The sequence below is a fragment of the Pteronotus mesoamericanus genome, unplaced genomic scaffold, assembly GCF_021234165.1.
Source record: "Pteronotus mesoamericanus isolate MK-2021 breed Mesoamerican mustached bat unplaced genomic scaffold, CSHL_Meso_final contig_182, whole genome shotgun sequence".
NCBI lineage: Eukaryota > Metazoa > Chordata > Mammalia > Chiroptera > Mormoopidae > Pteronotus > Pteronotus mesoamericanus.
In genome coordinates, this window is record NW_026555078.1 from 26,181,764 (window position 1) to 26,208,772 (window position 27,009).

At 38.9% G+C, this 27,009-nt stretch overlaps 1 protein-coding gene and 1 pseudogene across 1 annotated transcript in view; both read right to left on the minus strand.

The window, feature by feature from the left end:
• RHOJ (ras homolog family member J) overlaps positions 1-27,009 on the minus strand; it is a 73,980-nt gene that overhangs the window by 42,669 nt on the left and 4,302 nt on the right. The window lies entirely within an intron of this gene.
• On the minus strand, positions 13,610-13,736 carry LOC129066105 (uncharacterized; annotated as a pseudogene).

Sequence of the window (27,009 nt, forward strand, 5' to 3'; positions counted from 1 at the left end):
GAAGTATTTTGAAGACCAAGATGAAAGGTGGGGTTAGAGGTGAGTGGTGAGAAGTGAGTATGAGAAGAAGGAAGGGAAAATGGGTACTTGAGAAGGTGACAGTAAAGAGACATGGGTTGGGCCCTTCCCTGAAGTCCAGCCAAATCCCCTTGGTTGTTGCTAGGAGAGAGCTTAGGGGGAGGGGAGAGAGGGAGGAGTGAAGTGTAAGATGCTCCTAGACTGGGTCTTTGAAACTGGGGGAATCCTTACACTAACTATGGGGTCTCCTTTGGGTTTATTAAGTAGTTACATATTATCTAATAGTAACATAAACTGCCAGTTAGTTGGTGATAAAACCAGGATTAGAATCTAGATCTGCACAAATTCCAAGGCTAGGCTCTCACCACTTTCTTGTTTTGATGTCTCTGGTGGTCTGAGCTCCTGGGTGTGACTGTGGACATCTGTGTATCTTCTGTGGCCCTGCCTTCGGTGGTTATGGAATTTACGTTTTCCAGACCCTTTAGTTTGTGAGCGTTTACCCATGAAGAGCTCATAGACCCAGATTTATATACTGGTCTACACTTAGGTCAGGTTTGGACAGTTTAAAAATATATGTATTTTTCTAAATAATATACTCTGTGTATTAATGTAGCCAATGGAGTTTTCTGCTTTTCTTTTAAATGAAGCAAAACCATCTTGAACTTTTTTCCATTATTCAGTTTACACTGTGATGACTCAAAGATAAGGCGAAGTAATGGTGACAAACAACAGCACCAAAAGAGTTTAAGTTGCTTCAGAACCTTCATGCATACAGAGTTTTTTAGGACTAGATGGAAACACTGTGGGTTTAGTATTTCCATAGATGTAACTGAGGTGATGAGGAAAGGTTTTTAGTTATTCAGTGACTTGATATTATGTTGTGCTGAATCAATTATTTGTCAATAATTGATAAACTATTCAATTTTGTTCTTTATGTGTTCACTATTATACTTTTCCAGAAAGAATCTAAAGGGGTTTGCTAAAACAAATAGATTTTTTTCAAGTGAGGAAATCAAGGTGAAAATAAAATTAACAAAGGAAAAATTAAGTGAAGGCAAAGAAGATGTTATTATACAAAATTCACCATCTAGGCTCCTGTTTACTTACTAATGAGAGGAAGACATAAATTTGGTTCTGCAGCTTCCACACTCAATATGAAGAGGTTCATAGGATGACTCACAAAGTCTGTATGAATCTCTTTTGTAGTTAAGGACGCTGATATGCAAAGAGGGTCACACAGTTAATAAGTGCTGGACATTGTATTTAAGTTCTTGTCTGTCTGACTCCAAGGCTTAGGCTATTCTCAGTAAGCTGTGCTGCCTTTATGTATGAACAAATATCCATGTGTGACTCAGTCAAAGACAAATATAATGACATCAAAGCTAAGGCTCTGCATGCCTGACAGCTTCTTTATTTGTTGAAAAGTAATTTTTATGTAGTTTTGTGACCTTGGGAAAATTAATGTATTTGAATCTGTTTCTTTGTTTTTGAAATTGGGACCTTAATATCTTTGTGTTACTGTTGTAAAGATTGGAGATAACGTATATATGTATTGCTAATATGATGCTTGATTGAAATTTGACAGGTGTTCAAAAATCGTAGCCATCAGTAAGTTCCAAAGTTGTACGTTTTTAACCAGGTGTTACTTTGGTTTGATCACTTTTCTGACAGTTTCACCAATGACAAAAATAAGAGCAATAATAGCTAAAATTGATTGCCTTCTTGTTATGTGCTAATAACAAGGCACTTCTGAGTGTGTTGTGTCTCACATGTTTCTCCCCCAAAGCCTATGAAGTCAGAGCTCTACCATCCCCATGTTAGAGAGGATGAGACTGAGGATAAGTTAAAAGAACCATATGTTTCAAAAATGAATGTTGTATGTCTTCTGAGTAGGAATAGGTGCTGTTAATTAGGTGATGTTAATTGTAGGAGTTCATCTATAAAACATGTGTGTTATGATGCTACCCTTTTAGCATCATATCAGACATAGCACCTTTTCTGCAGCTATGCAAGTAATTGCTATTTTTTTTTATTGTGTGATGCTATAAAGTCTGTGACTCTCACAGACTTATTCAAAAGAAGAATGCCACTCCAGACTAGTTACTGTTGTATTGTTGTGTTTCCCTCATTATATTTTAAGGAGTCATGAGTTCAGCTTCCCTCAGTTGCTGTGGAGTTGTTTCATGGCAGTACTTTTAAGGGTATCCTTGCCATTAGGCAAAATACCATGTGACTCATTGGACCAGATTCAGATCCTTTGCTGGTGCATCTGAAATACCAAGTTTCCTGGCAGCATTGTCATTCCAAAGAGCAGGGGAATAGGAAGAGCTAGCCTCGGTTCTCACCGGTGCATCATTCCAATGGAGAGGCCAGTTAATGATGCTGTCTGGGCTACCGGGAGACAGACAGGGAAGAAATACTTCTTTTTCCTTGGCTTTTATTAGGGCTCATTCAGACTGGGAGTGGGGAGAGACTGAAGTTGTATTTTATCACCTTTTCCTTGGAAGTTTTTTTTTCAATTCATTTTTAGTTTAAATTTAAAAAAAATTATGAGAAGGTGCAAGCACTGTAGTCCTCCATTTGGCCACCCTATTGTTTATGAATATTTCTGTGTCCGTAGTATACATTCCCACACCCCCCCGGAGTCCGGCGGGTTCTCTGTGTTTGGTGACGTGGATGGCACAGCATTTGCCCTCTGCTTATTTGAACTGGGAAACTCAATAGAAAATGAACCCTATCTTTGAATTATTTGTCAGGATTTTTTATTTATATAAAAATAATGTATGGAGCAAATAATTGTGGCCATTTCATTTTGCCTCTCTGAGTGATCTGTCTTGTATAACTATCACATCACTGCTGGCAGGGGTCTCTGGTCAATTACATTTACTTTGGATAGGAGCTTATGGCTCTTTCTCCCCAGACGGGAGGGGGGGATGGCTTCCTGAAAGGGAGCTGCGGCAGGGAAACTTGCGGTGGTTGCTAATGTGCGCCTTTCCATCAGGACCAGGCTTCTCCGACAGCATCGACTCTCAATAAAACAACCAAGTAGCCCTTCATTTTCACCTTAGAGCAAGGAAGGCTACATTATGGGATAGAATACCAAATTAATAAGGATATTAGAGAGAAAACATGGAACTGCAGAGAAATCTTTTACTTGCCATGGCTGAGTGTGCTCCCCTACATTCCTCTTCTGCTCCCCACCATTTCCAAGTGGCTCACCTCAACTTTGGACTTACCATTAAAGGATTTACTTTGTAGTCATTTACACCAAAAGAGTACATTTGGTGGGAAATTTTGAGGGGTTCTGGTGATTCCACCATGGCCCTTTAATTCACTTGAACGTAATGGGATCTTTAAAAATAATATCCTTATGGGGTTTATTTGTTTATCTTGATACCATGGACTCTCCTGGCCTGAATATAAATTAGCTTGACATTTAGCTGCTGGATCAACCAGTGCGCACCGGGACTCACCTCCTGCAGACCCCTTGCAGACTGCAGCCTGACCCCCCAGCTGGCCCTGAGTGCCAGCCTGCCCTTCTGTCCTCTTAAGCTCTTAACAACATAACGAACTGCTTGCGGAGTTAACTGGGTATTGATGTTCCTGTCATTGACAAAGCTACAGAAAGCTCATAAAGGTAGTTAATGTGAGTGTCTTTTGCTTGTACTTGCTTTTCTTTAGATCAGTAAATCCTAAACCCTTTGAAATGACCAAAACGGCTGACAAGTCATTCCTCTGAATGTGTGCCCAGAGACAGGGGGAACAAGTATCTGTTTAAAATATAAAAATAAAGCTGGCAAGTTGTTGACAAGATTAGAAATCTCTCCTTCTCTCTCTTTCTCTTGAGTATTTATGACTGTGTCAAAGACATGGGAGGATGCTAATGATTTTTGGTCCTTCCTTTCCCAGAAGTTTATAGGATAGAGGATCAGTACTGTTAGGATGGCCTTGCATTTTTGACTGGCTGTTAAAATCTACATTAAAAAAATAATGTTGATGTCCAATGACCATGGAACAAATGCACGTGTGGCGTGGCCTCCTGATGTGCTTGACCTGTCCCTGAGTAGCATTTTGTGAGCCACTCTAGAACTGTTAACTTCAAAGGAACTTCCCTGCACAATGTCATCGATAGCTGGAATTTATATAGATTAGTCATTATTTTTTATGTGCACTCTGGGAAGAAAACAAGTGATATGATGAGAGAGGACTTGTCATGGGCTGAATTGGAAAGCATAAGCTTTAGGTACTTAGTCCACTTGAACATGTTCTTAACAGAATAGAGTTTCCATGTCATGGAACCATTATGGGAAAACAAATGCAAATATCCTGTGACAAATGTCTTAGTAACATAAAATGAGTTGAATAATTTTCTTGAAAATTCTGATGTCATGGGGAAATCCTGACTTAACCTGATTTCATTATTTTTTACTTATCCTGTAAAACTGGTAGGTATTCATGAAGTATCTACTGCGAGACTTAACAAAATTCTGAAGTGGTCCTATAGTCTGCGGGCTTGATTGTTTTTTCTGGACAGGTGCTGCTGGGTATTGATCATCTCTTCCCTCCCTCCCTCACTGTGTCTGCCTTGTGTGCAAGGTAAATATTCTACTATCTTTCTATTTACCCACTATTTCTCTTTTGCTGTCTGGAGCCTTCCACATCTCCAGCCATATATTTTTTTTTCCTCTGAGATCAATCAACCAGCAAGTGTTTATTTGTTATATTGTTGCTGTAGCAGGCTTTGCAGGAATTAAGCTATAATTCCTAAAAGAATGGGGAAGATTTCAGTCCGAATTGCTCCGCATGGCAACTAATATAGTAATATTTCATGCCAAAAAGTACTTAATGGTTTTGATGAAAATAATAAATACATACTTTAGAAAAATAAGATCTTTACGTGCTTTTAAATGCAACCACACTTAAACTGTTCTAGAAAGAAAGTATATTCACATACTCTTAATATTAAAACATGTATGGTTTTGTTTAAGTATGAGTGACTTCCCAGCCTTTGTTTCTTCCTGTTAACCAAATCCAACTCCTTCAGGGTTTTTCAACAGCCCTATTTTCAGTATTGTAAATTACTCATTTTATCATTCTATCATACTTTCAGAGTACTTATCATATAGAAGAAATTATAAAATTCTGTGACACTTTATAAAGGAAATGCCAAAGCCATTGCCCGAGAGGACTGGAAATAGTCGCAGTCAGATAGCCATAAGGTTCCTATTTTAGTTCTTCAGAATTTCACATCTGGCCTTTCAGCATAGAGCCAACTCGCCTGACACTGTCCCCTTTCTGCTGCTTTTATTTCCAGAAAATATCACACAGATTGGTAAAGAACCTTCCCGTCCTCTTCTCTACCCATACTGAGAAGTCTGCTTTCATGGATCTCTGTCCTGCAAGTAGAAAGAAGTGACCCTCACAGAATTGGAGCCAAGGCACCCTGACCTGCCTCTCTTAACCCCTGAAATAGAGACAAGCCCCTGACAGGTGCAGTAGGTCAGTCACGTCAGATTCTGACCATTAAATTGGCGGTTCTGGCCCGTAAAAGTATCAGGACTGCTGACTTCTAATGTTCTTAGAATGACAGGGAACCGCAGAAATTCTGTGAGGCTTCCCCCAAAGTTTCTCTGGTAACATGGGTCAGATTTGTTGGATGAGCTCTTCTTTCTATTTCTACTTTGAAATGATTTGTTCTTCTTTCGAATAAGCTACGGTCAGCAGTGTGTATGGATACAGAAAGACCATGGGCTGAGTTTGGGCTGCCATACCCCCAGCACCCAGCCTAGGGTGATAGGCAGTGTGGTTTTATGGTCTGAACATGGGATGGAATGTCAACTCTGCTGCTTGTTCATGTGTGATGGGACTGTGGACGCATTTCCTAATTGTGTTGTATTGTCCTCATCACCAGAAACAGAAGTCACAGTTACCTCCCAGGGTCGCCATGAAAAGGTACTGGTATATATGAACATCCTCATCACAGTTCCTGGAGCAGGAGCGTGTTCCATAAACTCCAGGATGATTGTGTTATCATTCTAAGCAGGACAAAGTACACAGCTCAAGACTTGCCCTGGTCCTGATTTTGTGAAGCTCAGTTTACACCTGTAGCTTTCTAAAAGTGGTCTGGTCTGAACTGTGCTTTTGCTATGCCTGAGGAAAACAAACAGATAGATAAAGAAGCAAAATATTGGAGTTACCTTTAAAACACTTCTAAGATGGACTGGACTTCAGCTTTCTAAATATACATGAATTCTGCATTTTTTTCTCATGTCTTATGAAGTATCAAGGAAAAAAATCTTCCCTACATGAAAGATTTGTGAAGACATGATCTCCTGCTGGTGGAAACCAAGTCCAAGAGGTGGACCCATCCAGAGTGAGTGTAAAATGTGTTGTTGAATGTAGCCTGCAGCTTGCCAGCGCTGGCAGCTATACAGCTACCAGGACGGAGCAGGGTGGGCGAAGAGCCAGGCTTCCACGGCAAGGAAAATTCCTTTCACACCTAAGTTATACTTGCTAAAGAATGAGAAGATTGTGAAAAATCCCTGGATCTTACTGTGCTGTGTGCTACCCGGACCAGGTATGAGAGAGATGGTCCGGTGATACACATCAATTATTCAGCCTAACCTTCAGATGCAGTAGTTCCTAATAAAAGCTGATTCACAAAATGAATCATTTTCATCAGCCTTTCTCAGTTATTTCTCTTGTTTTTACCATAGTTGGATGCACTTGGACAACTGACCAAGACATTGCCCTTTGGAGCTAGATTAAGCTGAAACTTAACAAGCTTGTAACTGGAGTTTTGATTAATTGATCACTGATTGAATGCCATGTCAGACACAACTCTCTTGCTGTTGGTCTAGAAGGGAAACCAGGAAAATTTAAGAAGTAATAATGACTCTTAAGAGCAGATATGTTTTAATGTTTAAAATGAAAAATTTCCGGGAACTCGTATGGGCCTGACATTCATACTGTTTGTGGAGAGTACTTTGGAAAATAAAAGAAATTTTTCTTTTTAAGTTTTAAAGTTTTTTTCTCATGAGATAAACTGAGTTGGTTAATGTTTTGTCAGATCATACTTTCGAGGTTATGTCATCTTGTTTCCTGCTAGCGCCAAGCTCTTTCTTAACAATAGAGAGATTCTGATTTTTTTCTCTTGCTCATATTTCCTCTTATTTCTATAGGCAAACTACATCTCATGAAACACCATCTTTTGTCTACTCAGTGTTCATTGAAATAAAGTTTCCTACTGTGAGTGTGTGCGTGTGTTTCAAATTTCCTTCTACAAAGAGAGAGTTCTGGACCCTTCACTGCTTTTTGGCCACTAGAAAACATTCCATGCCACATGTGGACTTGGAAAAAACTATCCCAAAAGGCATTCAGCTGAGTCATTTACCACCACAGCTCGTTCACGTAGCAAGTTTTGTTGACAAGATTTTGTTAGAGCAAAGGTACTATGTCACATGATTAATGAAACTTGCATCGTCTATTATATACCTGCAGTCTCTCTTGGAACTTGTTGGCCATTTAAGAGACTCTCTGGACTCTCAGTAAGGAGAAACGATGCCAAAGGGGAGATTTGATGTGTGTGGAAAAAGGCAGAAACAATTTAAACTCTGTGAGTGCTGTGTTTAGCTCTTAAAATGTTGCAATAATGAAGAAATGTATTTATGAAGGGAAATTTCTTTCATGTGTCTCATATGCACACTCTTCTCTTGGGAAACTATTTAAGCAAAACAAGGATATTTTTAAACAATGTAATAAATTTGCATTTTGAGAATTCCTTTCTGTGTGAACAAATTCCAAGCTCAAGTCTTTTGGTAGGTTCTAGAGTAGGATTTGAGAATTTAATCTTCTAATTTAAACACAGGTCCAGATACAATCATCAGAAACAAGCCCCCTCTGTAGCATCTGCTTCAACAACACACTTAACGACAAATACCCAGTGACCACCTCAGTTTGGGAAAGTGTGTGTTGTAGTATGGGGCACAGTTTTCATTAAAAAAAACAACTTCCTTTAAAGAGGATTTTATCCAAATTTTTGTTGATGAAAATTTGAAACATACTGAAAAGTTGAAAGAATGAACACTCTCTGTTCCCCACCTAGATTCAACAGTATTCATGTTAGGTCACACACACTCTCGCTCTCTGCACACAGTTTTTTCCCCCTGAACCATCGGAAGGTGAATTGCAGACATGGTGACATTGTGCCCTTAAGTACTTTAGCAGCATCTCCTAAAAATAAGGGCATTCTCCAAACAATCACCATGTTGCTCTTATACCCAAGAAAGTTAACATTAACTTCCTCATAGAATATAAAGTAATTCATATCAAAATGTTCTTTTATTTTATTTTTTTAAAATCAGGACCCAATCAGGTTAAAATATGGCATGTAATCTAGAGTGGTCTCTACTTTTTTCCTACCTAAGATACTGCTTTTTTTTTTTTTAAGAGTTCACGCCAGTTTTCTTGTGGAAAGTAGTACATTCTGAAACTAGTAATAGTTTTGATTTGCCTTATCACAAAAGAAGCAGCGTAAGAACTTAGTTTAGTATATTAGTAAAGAGATAGTAACCAGAGTGGTGAGTGCTTTCACAATATAGCAGCCCCGGGAGATTTAGATAAAAAAGAATAAATTTGGCAGGAAACATAATAGTATTTTGGGATCACAATGTTTCCAAGTTTTCTGGTTTTCAAATATTTTGCAATCAAAAGAAAGGGAACTGATTTCTTTACCAGGTCATCATTCCTCAGTGGATACATTTAGCAGGTGGCCAGGAATGCCAGTTTCAAGCCTGCAAGGGCAGCTGGGCTTCCAGAGACCGGTTATTTGTATAGTAGTTGGGGAGCTGTGGGGACAGGGAACTTCGCCTTTCTTTCTACATGTCTAAGTTGACACAATTTTTAGGAAAAAAGCAAGAAAAATCACCTTATTTGAATGGCTCATTTCATTTGTTCTAAACCCTTGCATGTTCAAATATGAAAGTGTATGTATGTGTTTGTTTATTACATTGCCAATAACTTTAAATCTGAACAACCATAAAGCTGGCAATACTGTTACTAATACCAATAAAACATACTTCTTTTATAACATGTTTTTATTTTGAAGAGGAAGGATGGCTTGACAGTATTCAGATAATCTCTTTGGTTCTTTCTTTTCATTTGTCCAAAGAATTTGTAACCACCTACAATGTGTCAAGCAGTATATTGGGGATGCAGATGCAAAGATAAGCAATAGAACATGATCCCTCTTCCCAAGGGATCAGAATCCAGGGAAGAAGATAGACATGTCGTAATTCTGTGAGACTTGGTGTACTAAAGGGCCCCACAAGGTGCCGTGTGCTTGATATTTATTAAGTGTTGAATAAATGGATGAGTGAAGGAAACCTAGGGTAGGAATCATCAAGAGGGACATTTGCGGAAATTGAGAAGGTTGCAAGGAGAAGATGGAGTTTATGCTGGGTCTTATAGTAGGTATAGGAGTTTTCCATGTGAACAAGGATTATTGGACATGCCAAGTGACTGTACACTCACGGAAGCACGAGTTGGCGACTATGCATAGTTCAGTTTGGCCCAATTTTAGGTTCACAGGGGGTGCTGGTTGAAAAGAGAAATCACAACACAGAAAATGAAGGTGTTTTAAGCTTTTCTAGGGATTCTTAACTCTTTTAAAAATGGCTGGGAATCACCAAACAATTGAGTAGAGGATTGACATTCTTGGATTTTTGTCAGGAAAACCTCTCTAGCTGTGGTGTGGAGAACGAATTGAAAGGGAGAAGACAAGCTGGTTAAAGGTTCTTTCAATGATCTAGGGAAGAGACAATGACTAAATCAGTGGCAGGTAGAATGGAGGGTGATTTGGCCTATTAGCCAGTTGTTAACTTTAGCTGTTAAATAGAACTCCATATATGCATTCAGGAACTGAGAACTTTGATGAATTTTTCTAAGAGTTAGAAACAAAAATCTCCCTCATGTTATTTCAGTTATTAACTACTCTCTGGTTTCAGTTTGACTTCTATAAACAAAGAGATCACTTTAATATCTTCACTTTCTTCTGTTCTCAATTATATTTTACAGCTTTTAAAGCTGAGATATAATTCATATTCCATATGCTTCATCCATTTAAAGTGAACAATTGAAAAAAAAGTGTACAGTTCAATAGTTTTCTTAAGTATAATCACAGAGTTGTACAACCATTACCACAATCAATTTTAAATTATTTTTTAATCACTTCAAAAAGAAACATTGTACCTTTTAACAGTCACTCCCCATTTACTCCTCCCCCCACCCTGGAAACCACCAATCTACTTTCTGTCTCTATAGATTTGCCTATTCTGGACATTTCATATAAACAAAATCACACCATATGTTGTATGTGACTGGCTGCTGCCTTCACTTTTGCTTGTGATTACAGCCGGGGAATTGGGAATGGACTGAGAAATGGAGAAACCCTTTGAGAGTCTCTCCCCTCTGAAGACTGTAGAGTTCCAGAGAAGGTACAGTTGCTTAGAGCTGCATAAGAGGTCAGATAAATAAGTAGTTTTTCAGTAACGATGTCACTTTTACATTATCATAAAATATGTTATAATATTCCCATGCATTAAATGCTTGTTAGATGCTTTAGGTACCTTAGCTCATTTATTCCTTACGACACATCCATGAGGTAAATATTTAATTCTTTTGCAGGTGAGAAAACTCAGGATTTTGCAACAAGTGACTTATTCATATCCTACTTTATATGAGCTCCAAAGCCGTGCTTTTGACTACTGAGAGAGAATAAAAAGCACCCTATTTATTTTTATTCTGAGGTAACTTTCCCATTTCTTTTTTATGTGCCGCTTTTCATAATCTTCCTATTTTCTTCACCCTATCCTTTGGCTACTGGCGTCACCATTTAAAGAATTAAGAAAACCCATGAAAATATTTCTTTCTTAATTTTTGGGAGGACCAAAAATCTTATGGTTTCCACATCTTTTAGATAGGTGGGCGGTAAACTGCATTGTGAGAGAGTTTCCTGTTTAATCATGCAGCCAAATTGGGTAAGACTCACTACTTGAAAAGTATAGTCATTTTTATAATTATTATAATTACAGAAATCATGTCTTATTTATTGTCTGTCATATAGACTGCAGTGAAGAGCAGCTCACAGGGAGCAACTGTGAACCAGCTTTATACCTTGACAAACTTCCTTAAACAGTTACCCAGTGAAGTGGCCCTAAGAAATAGACTGTGTTTCTTTTCCTTGTTGCCCACTTCCCAGGAGCCCTAATGTATCTTTCTCCCTCCTGTTGTTGTCTGACTGACTTCCTTGAGAGGATAGTATAGAAAAGGGTCGGGGAAATGAGACAGCTTTTCCTATCCTGAATTTACATTTAGTAAGTGCTTATGAAGGCTAATCTTTTCAAGTACCAGAAAGGTTGAAAGTATGACCAAATACCCAAGAATGTACAAATTTACTTGAGGGAGGCAGCAATGATTCTCTAGTTGAAGATAATTTGATGAAACCCACAGCGTGGGAAAGCTTTACCAAGAAAAATAAAATGTATGTATAGAAGGGACCCCAGGAAGTCATTTCACATTTTCCACTGCCTCAGGCACATCAGTGCCCTAGCCACCACGTACCATGACTTTCTGTTCTCTTTACAAAGAGATCTTCGTATATGCACGCTCTGTAACTCCTACCCTCATTTCAGTGTCTTAGGAACCAAACTAATGAACAGCAGTCTATATTGGTTTAATATATGGACATTTTGGGTTGTGTACTCTTCCCTGGATGTTGGGGAACTGACTGTAGTCAGGGAAAATACAGTTTATGAGATCAGACATTACAGAAGGACACAGAAGTTGGATCAAGTACCTCTCCCACATGGACAAAGACAACAATAAAAGCAAAAACCACTGACAATTACTCAACACTGATGCATATATTGACATTTTGGCTCACTTAATCCTTATATATCCTTGATGAAATAAGTTCCATTATATCCTCACTTTACAAATGAAGGAACTATAGCTTAGAGAGTTTAAGTGAGGCCAAGATGAAACTACCACTGAAGGACAGAGCTGGGTGTCCAATTTGGGTATATTTGATCCAAAGCACATCCTCTTGACTACTCTATATGTGTGCATCCTTTCCTACCATGGCTATACAATGTAATTATAAGATAAAATGTTGTAAAATCATGACTAGTTCTTTGCCCACACAACCAGGAAAAACAATAGTTCAAGTATAGCATATTATAAATAAAGTAATTTTGATTTGTTTTATCAGTAATTAAAGTTACCCAGCAAGATGATTGGGTTCACTGAATTAGGAACTGTTCAAATTTTCTGTACTTTTTATAAGTATGCTCTAATATCCATTATAAAGGACTCAAAAAATCAGAGGGAAAAGGTAGAGATGAATATGAAACAATTGTTGGAATTAAGAAAGAACAAAGATAGAAAAATGACTAAAAAGTGAAAGCATTATACCTTTGTAAACTTTAGGCATTTAGTCAAAAGCTATTTATTGAGTGCCAGGCATTCTTTTAAATATCAGAGATATAGTCCTTCATCTTAATAAACAGGTGGTAAAGAAATGTGCTTTGTAAGAGCATGCATATGTGTGTGCAATATATTATGTGATGGTAAATTCTACAGAAAAACAAGGGAGTAAAAGTGGAAATAGTTTATTATTATGTGGAGTGATTGGGAAGACCTTGCTAATTGAGTGACATTTGAGCAGATCCCCAAAGGAAGTGAGCAAGCCAGTCATATGGCTCTTAGGGATATAATGTCAGATAACGGGATCAGCAAGAGCAAAATCTCTAAAAGGGGAATTTGTTTACAAGGGACAGAAGAGAGACCAGAATGAGTGGAGGAGAGAGTAAACTTTTTTTTAGTACTGCTAATATTTTCCTTTTATCCAAATATGTCATCTTGTACCTCACACAAAATGTTAAATAACAACGGTAATATGGGAACCTTTGCCTTATTTCTGACTTTTGTGAAACTATTTCTAGCCTTTCCACTTAAATAGGATCCTTGCTTTTGGACTGAGATATATAAAAAAAGTGCCCATGTGTTTAAGTGGTCTGTCGCTGCATGAGAAACTACACCAAACTTTAGTGACTTAAAACAATGATCATTATCTCATGTTTCTGTGGGTTGGCTGGGTGTGGCGGGGCATCTTTTTCACTTTGCAATATGTCAGCAAGGGCTGCAGTCTTCTGGGGACTTGGAGCTTCCAAGATGGCCCACTTCTACGTGCGGTAGTGTGTGTTGACTTGTCAGGGAGCTCAGCTGGGGTTGTTGTCCAGAGTGTTTTAATTCTCATTTTGGTTTTTCCATATGGCTTGGGCTTCACAGTGTTGACAGCTGGGTTCTAAGAGAAAGGAAGTCCTGGGCTTTAATGTACCAGAAGATCAGCTCCTCTTCATTCTCTTGATTGAGAGAGTCACAGGTCCAGCCCAGATTCTAGGGTTGGACAATGAACTTCATCTCTTGAGGATGGAGTGACATATTTATAGAGGGAAGGGAGAGATTTGACAATGGTCACCTTCGGAGGCTATCATATCATCAATTAGCTATTTTGTTATTTAAATAAAATTGTAATGATTAATTATTATAATGATTTTTCAATCTCCATGAAGATGATCATACTACTTTTCTCTTTGGACATATTAAACTGATAAGAATGGATACTAGACTTGATCTTAGCCAAAAGGCCAAGAAGCCTTCTCTCCTTAGACATAAGATGAATTATTAGACATATTAATAAGATGAATTTTATGAATAGATTTCCTAATATTGAACTATCCTTAAATACTTGCAAGAAAACCTCTCTTGCACATGGCTTTATCTGATTCTTAATGAGGTCCTTAATGAGGTTCTCTAAGCTGAGCCAGGTCTGTGGAGGCTTCTAACACCTTCAGGTTATTCTCTTTTCTGGACTCTTTTATGTATATGGGATATAGATCTTTTCTTTTCCTTTCTTTTTGGAGAAGGTGGGTTCCTCACCTCCTTCAAAAAAAGTATATTTTTGTTGGCAGTTTTCGATACCTATTACTAGTAGGTTCTGTCTCCTCAACATCTTTCTACTCCATTTCTTCTAGGAATTCTGCTGTTTTTGGCACCCTTTTAAAAATGTTTTGGAGTATATGTCCTGGTTTTACTGAAAATATAGTTTGTATTTTTGTTTTCCATTTTTTATTTTGGATGGTTTTCAGAAAGAGGAGAAAATGGGATTTATGCAATTATGGTTATATCAGAAGTCCCAATGAAATAATATTAATTTTACAGAAGTAAATGTGAAAATATTAAATTGATTTTTACAAACTCTCAATAGACATTTTAGCATTGAAATTGCTCAAGAGGTGAAAGATTTCAGTATTTATGGGACCGGGGATGAGATTATTATAAATTAATTATTTATCATCTTTGGTAACAAACACAACCCTCTCCTGTAAAGCTAGAGGCAATTTATGTTGCTCATGGGAAACTTTTTCTCTTCCCTCAACTTCCATCTATAGCTTGAAATGTATAAATGATAATTGTATAAGTGATAAGAGTTAAGTGATAGTTGGAAGTAATTGGGGGAAATGCTTTTTTCTTGATGGGGTTCAGGAGCTGAGGAGGGACAAGGCTGAGAGTTAGCAAGAGCCCCCCAGGGAGGGGGTGTGTGATAAGGGTGATCACTAACTTCAGAAGTGAGAGAATGCTGGGGAAATCAGGAAAGAAGCAGACAAAATCTTCCAAACAACCAACTCTGGATCTATCCCAGTAGGGACTAACTGAACTTATTAACTACTCTGAATTTGGTATAAAGTAGACCTGGATTTTCCACTAGGCAATAAATTGTTTGAAGTACATTACCAACAGTGAACAGTAAAATTACAATTATGTCTTTAGAATAGAGTGTTTTAATATCCAAATGTTCTTCTTGTGAGTCTTTTTAAGGTAATAAACATGGATTTACATGCTTGATTAGAAATGATTTTTCTGGTACTGCAGCTGGATGATTTGGATGGTGGAGACCCCCACACCCCTCCCCACATCTGCTGCCGAGATAATGCCAACAGTTCTGAGTCATTTCCACCCATAAAAGGAACAAGCAGCCTGCGTGCATGAAATACAACAGCGCACGAAGCACAACAGTGCACGAAGCAGAGACCTCTGGTTCTGGGCCCTATTTCTGGCACTCACGAATCCATACCGTTTAGGCACATGCGAAGCAACAAACAAAGATTAACTGCATTTCTGGAGACACAGTCCTTGGGAAAGAGGATATGCTTGGTTTTATGCCTTTGCTGTGCCTGTGGTTAATTACATCTCATGTCATTCTACACTTGTAGTGCATTTAATAAATAAAGCGATTTATTACTGATAAGAAAAAAATAACATTTGATAGTGTTTTCCAGCACACAAAAATACTTTCATGTACATTATATAATTTGTAATTTCTTAGGAATGTTTGGCTAATACAGATTAGTGGCCTGGGGAACCTCACAGCATTTTTATCAAGAAGATAGTTTACTTTCTAGATACCTGATTTCAACGCAAAATTACATTTTAGAGTTACAGTCATGATAAGTTTGCTCAAAAAGATATTTTTAGAGGTACTCAGGGTAGAGTAAAAGTAAAGTGTAAGATTTAACTATAGGAACTTTTAAAGAGTGTTTATGGATAATACCACCTTCTCTTAAAAACAAACCAAACACGTTGAAGTCTTTTCGTAGGGATGAGGTTGGCCCCCAGCCTGGAAGAGCAGAGCTGTGTAAGGGAAATACCTGAGGGATGTATCAGTATACATGTGTATCCTTTCTTCTTCCTCCTCACAAGAGAGTTGGGGTTTCTCTGTCTCTGTCTGTCTCTCTCTGTCTCTCTGTCTCTCTCTCTCTCACACACACACACACAGCCACACCTGCCCCCAGAAGTGCACGCAGCTCTCTTTTCTGTGGATACCCAGGTGTCTTGTGTTACGTGCCTGTGCTGCCCAGTCAGCACAGGACTCCAGGCAGATGCTGCTTTTAAACAGCACCTCTTTTGGGGAGTGAAGTGCAGTTACCTCATCAGAGACTCTAGGGACAGGGTATTTCCTCTGCTAATCTTCATCCCTATGGTACAACAATCTTCTTGTTTCTGAGACTTGATAGTAAAACAAGAAAAAAAAACAACAACCCAGAAATTTGGAGAGTAATAGAGGAGGATCATTGTACTGGAGAAAGGATCCTTTTGCATCCCAGTGGGTAAAGTACAAGGATTTGAATTTCCTTGAAGAAGCACGGAGAAAAATTTTACTTATTTTTTTTCTTTCCATAGATTTGATAGACATCGCTTGGGGATAGACTTGGATTATTCCTTCTGAATCACTGATTAATTCACCAAGGAAGAAATATTAAGGCCTTCCTCATTTCTTGTACATCACAGTGTAATTACCATAACTGAATTTCTGTGATTCTCACATATACCATTAAAATATTTCTTAAGATTTTTTCTTAATAAAGGATGTCATTTAAGTGGTATTAGCATGTAATTTGGCTAATCAGAGCTGCTTGTCAAGTTAATATATCACTGTCTTTTCTTTAGAAGAGGAGCCTCCCTTTCATGTAGAGTTCACCAGATAAAGGTACCTCAGAGGGAGGGAAAACTCATGCACACGCCAAAGCAAGTTTAGGATTCTTACAAAAAGAAGTGAGTGAACATGAAAAGACTAAATAAGAATAAAAACAATTTTAGTGAGACTCGCTCTTTAATCTGTCATATGTCTTTCAATAGCAGATCATTGATTTTAAGAACCATGAAAAGGAAAAAAAACTGCATTAAATCTTCTGAAGTCACCATTTTCAGTTACTTTGTTTAAAGGTTGTTAGTGCTCTTTTACAAAGAAATAGAAAAATGTGAACAATTTTTAATGGACCAAGTGGATCATTCTGTGGGCTGATTCCTCTTACCCTCAAACTGCTGTACTTGGTGCTCTTTTTCTCTGGGCTTGGAGTTAATTGCAGGGTTTGTGAAAGTAACCAGACATTGGCTGTGGAAGTGGAACTAAGTGTCTCTGTCAGTGGAATAGAAATCCCCTTCCTCATTTCACAGGTGATAGGCTTCCAAACTGCTCATGACATGGTAAGAGATGGGAAAGCCGAGGCAGTGATAATGGCAGAAAGGAAAATAGTGATGGACTTGCCAGCTCCTTTTACGATGGAAGCAAATAAAAGGTTTTCCCAAATGTTGTGTGGATCCTTTGAAGACTATGCATCAATTAACCTATATTCCTGACCCCTTCCACAGCCTCCCCAGCACTGTAAGTTCTAACACTTGGATATCAGTCAAAATTTTGGAAATGACTTGAGGACCCACAAATACAAATAGAGACAATGTGAAGTAATCTCCTTTACTGTGTAAATTACTATACGCAAGGTTAGTTGATACTGTAGTAGGGTCCAAGATAAATTATGACCTCTTGTAGATGCTTCAGGGTTTGTTTGTAGCTCAGCACCTGAGATTACTTTCTGTGTCCAGAAAGACCCACTGAGTTCTAGATTACCCTGGACCTTTTTCTTTTTGTGAAACTGGAATTCAATCTGTGATAATTGGTGAGCTTGCTAGGTAGGATGTTTGGCTAATGTGCACAGCTCTTAAGAAGCTTTTAATGTGTTAACTGGTGGGAAGTGAGTGAAACATAAAAGTCAGTCAGAATGATTTGTAGTCTACTACATACTAAATCCTTGTAAGTTTAGCTTATCTGTTACAATGGCAGCGTGAGTATTCAGTACTATAAAATACAGTGATCTATGGTAACCACAGGGACCAACATGTTTTTGTAATGCCCAAACATGTGTCAACTTAAGAACACATTATTTTCCTAATAACAGTGGGGTACTAGATAAGATAGTGGTAATCAAAAAGATTATGTAGTCTAGACTTCTATATCCTGTTAGAGCTAAACCTACCCATTCCTATCCGCCCCCCAAAAAATTAGAAAAGTGCTGGTTATGGATTTGAAATATAACTTGTTTATGATTGACTTGAACTGAATTCATGAAAATTGCCCACTAAAAATGGGGAAATAACAAGTAATATATTTAACAGGAGGTGGAAACATCTGGATGTATTTATTGTCTGAGAATGGCAAGGAAGAAAATTTCCTTGGTCTTCAAATACATTAAAAGCCATTACTCTGAGGATGATAATGAGGATTTCTCCAGCTTTGTTGAACTTGAGTGAGAGGAAGTGGCTTTGATTTTCAGCCTGATAGATTCAATTTACCTAAAAGGGAGGATGGTATGGAGAGTTATTAGCACGGTAAATGAATTAAATGAATAGAGTAAAACCTCTACAACAAAGTGTGTACCTAATATTGACAGTTAATATTGAACATTTACTCTCTGTCTTTTTTGAAAAGTTTGGTTAAAACCTGTTATTGAAAATTCTGAAGGCTTTTATTTATCATCTTGAACTATTGCAAGTGTCATATGAAATTACTTTTAGTTGAGGAAAGCAGCATTTAGGACTCATAGTGCGAGCTAATCCAATATGAGCAGAGGGGAGAGAAAGCATGGCCATTTTTCTCCTAACAACTCTTACTTTGACAAGTATAAAGTGCTCCCATTATTAATATATATGAACATGTTCATTGAATTTCTTGCAAGCATAACAGCTGAAACTTAGTCCACTTTCTAGTGAATGGATGAGTTGCAATTTGTATTCATCATTCATAATTCTTAAGAGGTTTATACCTGATATACATTAAGGAGGTTATTGACTTCCTGTTTTCCCTCTTAATTAATCTCATTATTTGAAAAAAAAATTATACAATACATACTTTATGAATTTACTTTTTTTTTTTTTTTTGCCTGTAGTATATGATGGGGAGAGAAGCCTGGTTAAATTACTCAGAATTCACAAATTTGAAATTTGGAAGGCTTGGACACAAAATCTTTTGGAATGTTTTTCCTAAAAACATGAAATTGTTTTATCTGTTTTAAACAAAGCTAATACAGTATTTCTGAAAGTATGTTCATGATGCTTAGAATGATATATTCTTTTAGGACGTGGGAGGGTCAAAGTCAACATAGAGAATTATTCTGACACTTCACACAGGGTGCTAACTTCAGTATAGTGCAGTGGTTAAAACTCTGAGATGCTTGGATGTCTTCATTTGTTCATTTGTTCATTCATTTAGTCAGTCATTTATTCAGTAGACATTTCTGGGTATCTGTTGTGGCTCTTTCCCAAGCATTGGGGATATAAGAATCATGAGCCAGACAGAACTTTGCCTTCATGAACTGTACATTCTAGGGGAAGACAAGCAATGGGCAATTAAATAGACAAGATAGTAACTACAGAGGAAATAAGCAGGTTTTGAAAGGGAGCCCAGTTTAATCAGGGTGGTCTGGCCTCACTGACAAGATAACATTTGGACCAGGGAGAGTTGAATGTTACTTCTGCCACTTGGCCATGTGATGTTTGACAAGTTACCTCTTTGAGTTTCAGTTTTCTTGTCTATAAAATAAAGATACTTATTATCTGGAGATAATGTGAGGCTCAAGAAAGATGGCAATAGTAACACGTATTAAATAATTAGCTAATTACTATTTTTATTAATAAAAATCATTGTGGTTTTGTCCATTATGGTACATTCTGCTTCTGCCACACAGAGCTTGTTTCTCTCTTGTTCATAAGTAAAATCACATTCTAAGCCCTGATTTTCTAATTTGTTTTAAAATCGCTGAAGAGATTCCAAAGGAAGGCTTGGCCCCTACTAGCAAGAGTGCTTGTCAATTGGTTATTCAGATAAGGTTGCCTGAGTCCCAGTTACGAAATTTCTGCCTCTTTCATAATTTACATGCTATCTCTTTCAGGAACCAGATTCTAGTCCAAGTAGAAACATTTTGGACTCTCAGAAACTGAATTTCAGGCGACTTTCCATTTTGTTTTTTGTATTTTTTCCTCCTTTTCCCCCCAAAGCGTGAAGAACAGAGGGATTTGCAGAAGGGGAACAGATGTTTTTGTTCATTTCACAATCATAGAGCTGGATGGATATGGAAGAACGATAACAGTGTCCAAGGCAGAGACGTACCAAACCACCCCAAGGATTCCAGGCTCTTTCCTGTTTTTTAAGACTCCTTTGCTTCAGAGAGTAGGTGTTCTCTGATTTCCTTCAGTGACCCCTGCGGGGGTCTTACAGGCGTGCTGATTATTGTTTCCTAGACCGCAGGGTCAGCCAACAGCCATTCATACTTACGAAGCTCTGCTAATCATGACTGAGGTTTTTCTCCCTGCAGTGCATGCTTGGTGCGCCCACATTTGCCTGGTTAGTCTCCTTGCTGCTGTGGTTTACAGTTCCCGTTTATCTCTCTCCTGAGTCTCTGAGGCTTCTCTTTCTTCCTCGCACCAGGCCTCTCCCAACACTTTCTGGTTCTCAGCCTTGTATATTCTCTTCCTTCCAGGGTCTCCCTCGACCCCAGCCATGGGTACAGACCTTATTGGCAAACACTCTTATTCCTCATTTAGGAATTTGCTAGCTGTTTTTGAGCAGCTCTGAAGGCCTCTTCCAGTTTTACACAATTTCTCCTGTTAGAAACTACCAAGTCAAGAAATTATATGTATATATTTTAAATTGCTTTTTACTGATTATGGTTGATTATAGAATTGTTCCTGTTAACTTGATTTATAGGCCCTGCTATAACATAAAGATGGGTTTTCTGAACTTGCTAAGTTATATTAGATCAAACTATGTGAACTTATGATATCCATATGGTTTTCCTATAAAATCCTATAAAATGGGAGTTTCATAGGTTTCATCTGATCAGAAATGCCTGAGGTACTTGTAGAAATTTATATTGCAGCTCTTTTTCTTAGTAGGTCTGGCATATCAGCCCTGGCTTGGAGCAAAGAATCTGCATTTTTAACAAGCAGGTTTTTCTGATGATCAGGCCAACTTAAGAAATACAGGCATGCCATTTGCAGTTGAGTAAACACCTAACTACATATGATGCTTAAGGCAGTTTATATTGTTTATGTGGGTCTATTGTATTTAATGTAAAATCTATAAAAATCTGTTCACTCTTTCTTTGGGCATATAGTTAACCTCTCTTAAAATTGTGTGTGGCCAAGGGTCTGACTTCCCTCCAGTGAAATGTGAACAGAGCTGATACATGCTGCTTGTGGACCCGGCCCGCCCACCACTCCGTGCCTTTTCTCCTTCACAGTCTTTCATTTTCCACTGTCTAGAGACAGAGCGCTACAAAGTTCCAGGCAAGAGCAGAGTCACAAGATGGAAAAAAGCTGATCTATGAATGACCACATGGAACGAACCATCTCACCAATATGAACATTTGCTCTACGTTTGTCATATGGCAAGAAATAGAATTCTTTTTATTTCTACTTTTTTTTAAATTTTTTATTCTGTTACAGTTGTCCCAATTTTTTTCCCCTTTGCCGCACTCCAGCCAGCCCACCCCTCTCTCCCACAGTCAATCCCCTCTCTGTTGTCCACATCCATGAGTCATTCGTACGTGTTCTTTGACTAATCCCTTCCCTTCCTTCCACCATCCCCGCCTCCTCCCCTCCTGTAGTTATCAGTCTGTTCCATGTTTCCATGTCTCTGGTTCTAATAAATAGAATTTTAATAGTTTAAATCACTGTATATTTGAATCTGTTTGTTACAACATCCTATCTTATCTGATGTGCTGCCATAATTTAAAAAACCTTAAAAAAGCGTTGGCTTAGCCATTAAGTGGTAGATGGGAAAAACAAACAACAAACAAATAAAACACCAAACAAAAAAACAGAACAGGCTGGAAAGATAGAGATCTATGTTGTACTGCGGAAAAATATTCTGCAAAACTGGTCTGTGAAACCAGGAAGGTGAACCTAGTTCCTGCAGAGTCTACAGCACTCAAAGAAAAGACTGGGAAACGCCAGAATTATTATCGTGCTTAGCTGGGTGTTACAGGAAAGAGCTGAATATGTTGTTTTTAAAGCAGAAGTTGATAGAACACATACTAACGGCCTTACAGAATTAGAAAATTGATTATTTTTGGATCCCACAAATAGGAGATAGAATTAAGAAAGATTTTGAGCAACAAATGTTCATTTCCCCACTTAACACAGGAGACCCCTCTCTGTGTCCAAGATCAGATCCAGCCTATTGCCCTCCGTCTAAGCCTACCGCTTCCTGTGGCCCCCAGGTAGCTGCTGCTGACTTAGCTAGAGGAAGCAGGCAGATGAAGCATGTTTAAGGAACATGGGGAGGAAAGGCACACTTCAGTCTTGGATGTGGTTGCTGACGCATGGAACTTACCAGAAGCCTGGTAAGTTTTGGAGAGAGTTGTATTTTCAAAGGAACTTCAAGCTTGGATGAAATATGCTTGTGACTATATAAAAAACCACTTGAGCTCCCAAATTGTACAGGAAAGAAACCGGCTCTGAAGTTGCACAGCCCCCAAGGAAGGCATTCTCTCTGAGGCGCAATTCAGACGTGAGTCCTAGAGGATAATGGATGAGGAAGGAAAACCTCCCTGAGAGCCTAGCCGGGGAAAGTCGGCAATGATGGAGGAAGGGGTTCCTCCCAGAGAACAGCATTAGGGTCAATTAGAGAAACTTCCCCCACTGCCAGGGAAGGGCGCTCTCTGTGTTTGCCACCAGGGGCCTGTTATTGCCAGGTGCCTCTCGTTCTTCCCTTTTCTGGAAGGGGGTTTGAATACTGTGGTTATCCCATCCCCATTCCATCACTGTCCAAGGGGTGATTGTGCACATAGGGCAGATAATTAGTCTTCTGTTGGACCACAAGGAGCCGTATCTCCATCAAATGGAAAGGACAACGTGCCACCTGCCGATGTGGGACTTTGACCTGCTTCAATGACAGAATGGGACCCTGGGCGGCTCCTCTTAGGAAAAAAGGTGAATTGGTTTTACATGTGGGAAAAAGTGTGTAAGGATATTCGGTGGCTGGAGAGTCTGATGCAGACAGAGATGGCTAGTTTCTATCAAAATCCATTCTTCCCTCTTTTGGCCATGTGGGTGGGCTTTATTTCCCAGCCTTGCTTAGAGTGGCCTTGTCATTAAGTTATTGCCTATGGAGTATGACTAGAAATGATGTCTGTCATTTCCAGACCTGGCCCATAAAATGTTCCACTCACATTTCTCCATGTTCTTTCTCATTAGGCTGGTTGGATGCAGGTAACTGTGAGATCGTTGGGGACGGCAGGGTCATAAGGCGGAAGGAGCCCCAGTCCCTAAATGACCATGTGGAGGAAAGCAGCCCCACTGACTTGATACCTGCCTAGGACCATAACATTAGCAAGGAACACACTGCCATAGTGTTAACCCCTTACATGGTTGGGTCTGTGTGTTATAGCAGATTAGTGTACCCTAGCTAACACTGGCTTCGTGATTGTTATTAGCTAAAACCTATACACTGCTTAACTGTTTGTTTACTATTTCATGACCTTCACTTTCTCATTGGGAAGGGTACCTACCCTTGGGAAAATTAGAAAATATCTTTGTGTCTTAATTTCCTCATTAGTAAAATTGGGAAAATAATAGCACGATGGGATCATCGTGAGGAGGCAATGAATTGATGTATGAAAATACTAATACGCCTGAAAAGCTATGGAGGTGTATAGCTGTTGTTATTGTTGTTAATACATATTCTTGTTGTATTTGAGTGTCATAATTAATACTACCACATAATGAGATTGGGAATGAAGAACACCCTAAACAAAAGCTGTATTGTGAACCAAGGCAAAATGCTGAGTGAATTCACACATGAATCAGCTCTTTTTGTTTCGTGAAAATTGTACACATCCAAGAAGTTCAGAGTATTCAGCAGTGACCCCAGGCCACTCTGTGACTCACAGATGGTCTCTACTGAATTCATGATGGGCTTTATGCTGACTGTGTTACACCCGGAAAATTAACTGTTTGGATTCTGCAAACTAACCCAAGGGGTGGCGTGGATTTTTGTTTATGGGAAAGTAAGTTTTCCACCTTATGAGAACCTGTGTCCTTTCACAGACGGTAGGGTGTCCATACATCCTTGTGATCTTGTGCTCATGTTGATGAGGGAGACAGTGTCACATTTTCTTCCCTGTCCTTTCCTGAGACGCCTTATGTTTGTTGTCCCCTCCAAGCTGCCTTTGTAGACCAGGCTGCCTCTATCCAAAAACGGACACCCACTGTACTGAACCCTCTCTGAGCCAAATTTGCTGTTTGATTCACAAGAAGAGAAAGAGATGGCAGATTTTGAGAGAGTTATTACACAAACAAAATACTATTTACCTGAAGCCCAACCTAAATGGGCAGTTAAGTAGTAAAATTTATGAAGCATTTCCTAGCCCAGACAGTGAAGGGAGGCAGGCTGTATGGAACTCTGAGCCTTGGTCACCAGGAGCTGTCTCCTGTGGCCTGAATCAGTCGCAGTCCTTGGTTTGTGGCCAGCTAAAGGGGGAGGTAGGAGGGTTACGAACTGCAGATGCAGTTTCTAACCTGGGAGCGTGGCTTTCCTTGGGCTACTCTGGTCACAGATACTTAATTTTCTTTTTTTCCTTTTTTATTCTTTTTTACTTCTAAGAGAAGAAGGTCACAACTTATTACCTCAGTGGTGTACTTTTTGCTTTCTGAGTGTGCTTTCTACCCCTGGAGTCTCTGAACTTGATTGGTCTCATGTATGGTGCAGTGTAGTCTGTGGAAGGAACTAGCCGTGTAATTCCTGCCACTGTACCTTTGGTGTAGCCTCCCAGAATCCAGAGAAAGCATTAGACGCACACCACACTGCCTCAAAAAAGAGATCTGGGAGGTTGGATATCTATGAGTCTGGATTTTCTGCATTACTGCATTTAGAAGGAGCAAAGCGAATGATTCCCCTGGCCCATTCTTGTCTCCTCTTTCACAAACTTCTTTTATATTTTTGTCTCAAGTTAAAATCCTGGTGTTCTATTTCACAGTCTCATGAGAGTTGTTTTGGGTTTCCTTTTGGCTTACAAAAAAAATGAATCTCATCCATTCTTCAGAGACTCTCAGGTGTTCAGAGACAGAACAAAAGAGAGACTATTGAGTAAATATTCCAAAATGGACAGAACTGTGTCATAACCCTTTATAGGCCTGGAGCTTTGTTTTTGTTCACTTTTTATTGTTTTATGTTATTTTCTTCCCCTGTGGATTGGACTCCCTCTCTGCTCTGGCCATTAAGGTTGTGGGTTGAGTCTACCTGTACCAATCGCCATTTAATTAGGTGGAAAAAGTTAGAATTGACTTTAAGCTCTCTGCGAAAACTTCCTTTTGTGTCACTCAGTTGATAGAGCAACTAGTTTCACCCCCTTTCCATGAATTGTGTTAATTTCCTGCATAGGCAGCCTGAGTTTGCACATAGTGACTTAAAATGAATTTCCAAACACAGGTGGTCTCAACAAGCTCTAGGAAGGGTGAGTGACAGAAGAAAGAACTGCAGACAAACTCATCTCTAATTCTGAGGGTGATGGAAATGGTGCATGAGGTACATCCTGCCCAGGTTTCACATGAGTGGGGTTATTTCACATACCCATACACATGAACATACCAACCACTGATGTGGTCTAACGCAGGGTGCAGTCTGAATGAACTCAGAATGGAAGTGCTGCCCTTTTGTTGTCATGTCGTGTGAAATATTAATTGACAGTACTTTCTCAGTGAAGGGTCTGCTACAAAACTCAAATCTAAAGACAGGATAAAGATAGGAAGGGAGAAAATATGTGGTTGTTCCATGGTAGGCTGCGAAGGCTCTGACGGTTGTTAGGACATCTTCAGTCTTTCTGGAGAGTAGAAAGCAGGGCCCAGAGATATTTCTTAGGGACACTTGTAAAAAGCCTAAGTGGCCCTTTCTACCACCATCCTTCTGCCCCCCATTTTTAGTCCTAGCATTTAGTTGAACGTGGGGCTGCTCTGGAATATGCTCTTTATGTAAGAACTAAGTGTTTGAGTGTGCCACCCAAAATTTAGGCAGGGTTTTGGATATGTGGAGGAATTTGAGTACATCTCATTTGTTACCAAATGAAATTTACACATTAGAGTTACATATTTGATAGATTTGATATTGGCCACTTAGGTCAAGAAAACTCAATGATGTATTACAGTTCTGGTAGAGATTAAAATAATTATTTAACATGTGAACAAAGTAGATCAAAATTATAATACATGTATTAAATATTTTTATATGTTCATTCCTAAAGAGATACCTACTAAACCAACAATTTTTTCATTTATTCATCAAAGTTTTACTTTATTTTATTTTTTAAATGATTTTATTTATTTTTAGAGAGATGGGAAGGGAGGGAGAAAGAGAGGGAGAGAAACACCAATGTGTGGTTGCCTCTTGAGCGTCCCCTACTGAGGACCTGGCCCACAACCCAGGTGTGTGTCCTGACTGGGAATTGAACCAGTGACCCTTTGGTCTGCAGGCTGGTGCTCAATTCACTGAGCCATGCCAGACAGGGCTATTCATCAAAGTTTTAATGGACCAGAAATTGTCTCAACACTGGAGGACCTAAGATTATTAAAACATACTAATTCATTTATACGATGGCTATCTATTGAGAGTCTATGTTGGGCTCTGTTTTAGAAGGTGGGGACAGATAGAACAGTGAACAAGACAAAGTCATTGCCCTTATGGAGTTTATATTTTAGTGTGGATAAAAATGGTAAGAAAATAAATAGAAGCATAATGCCAGGTAGTGTGAAATGTTATGAAAAAACGGTATAGCAGGATAAGAGTTTAGAGAATGACTCTGCATGTATGTAAATTTGTTAAATAGCTTGATCAATTGACGCTGAGGAGGATCTGGAGAAATGGTGTGAGGCTGGAGGAAGAGCAAATACAGTCTTCAAGGGAGGAAGGAATTGCATATGTTTGGAGAATATCAAGATGGCTGGTGTGGCTAGGACAGAAATACTGGAGTGGAGAGTGAGGAGACAAGGTTGGAGAGATAACAGGGGTGAGGTCATGGAGTACTTTATAGACTATGACAACTAATG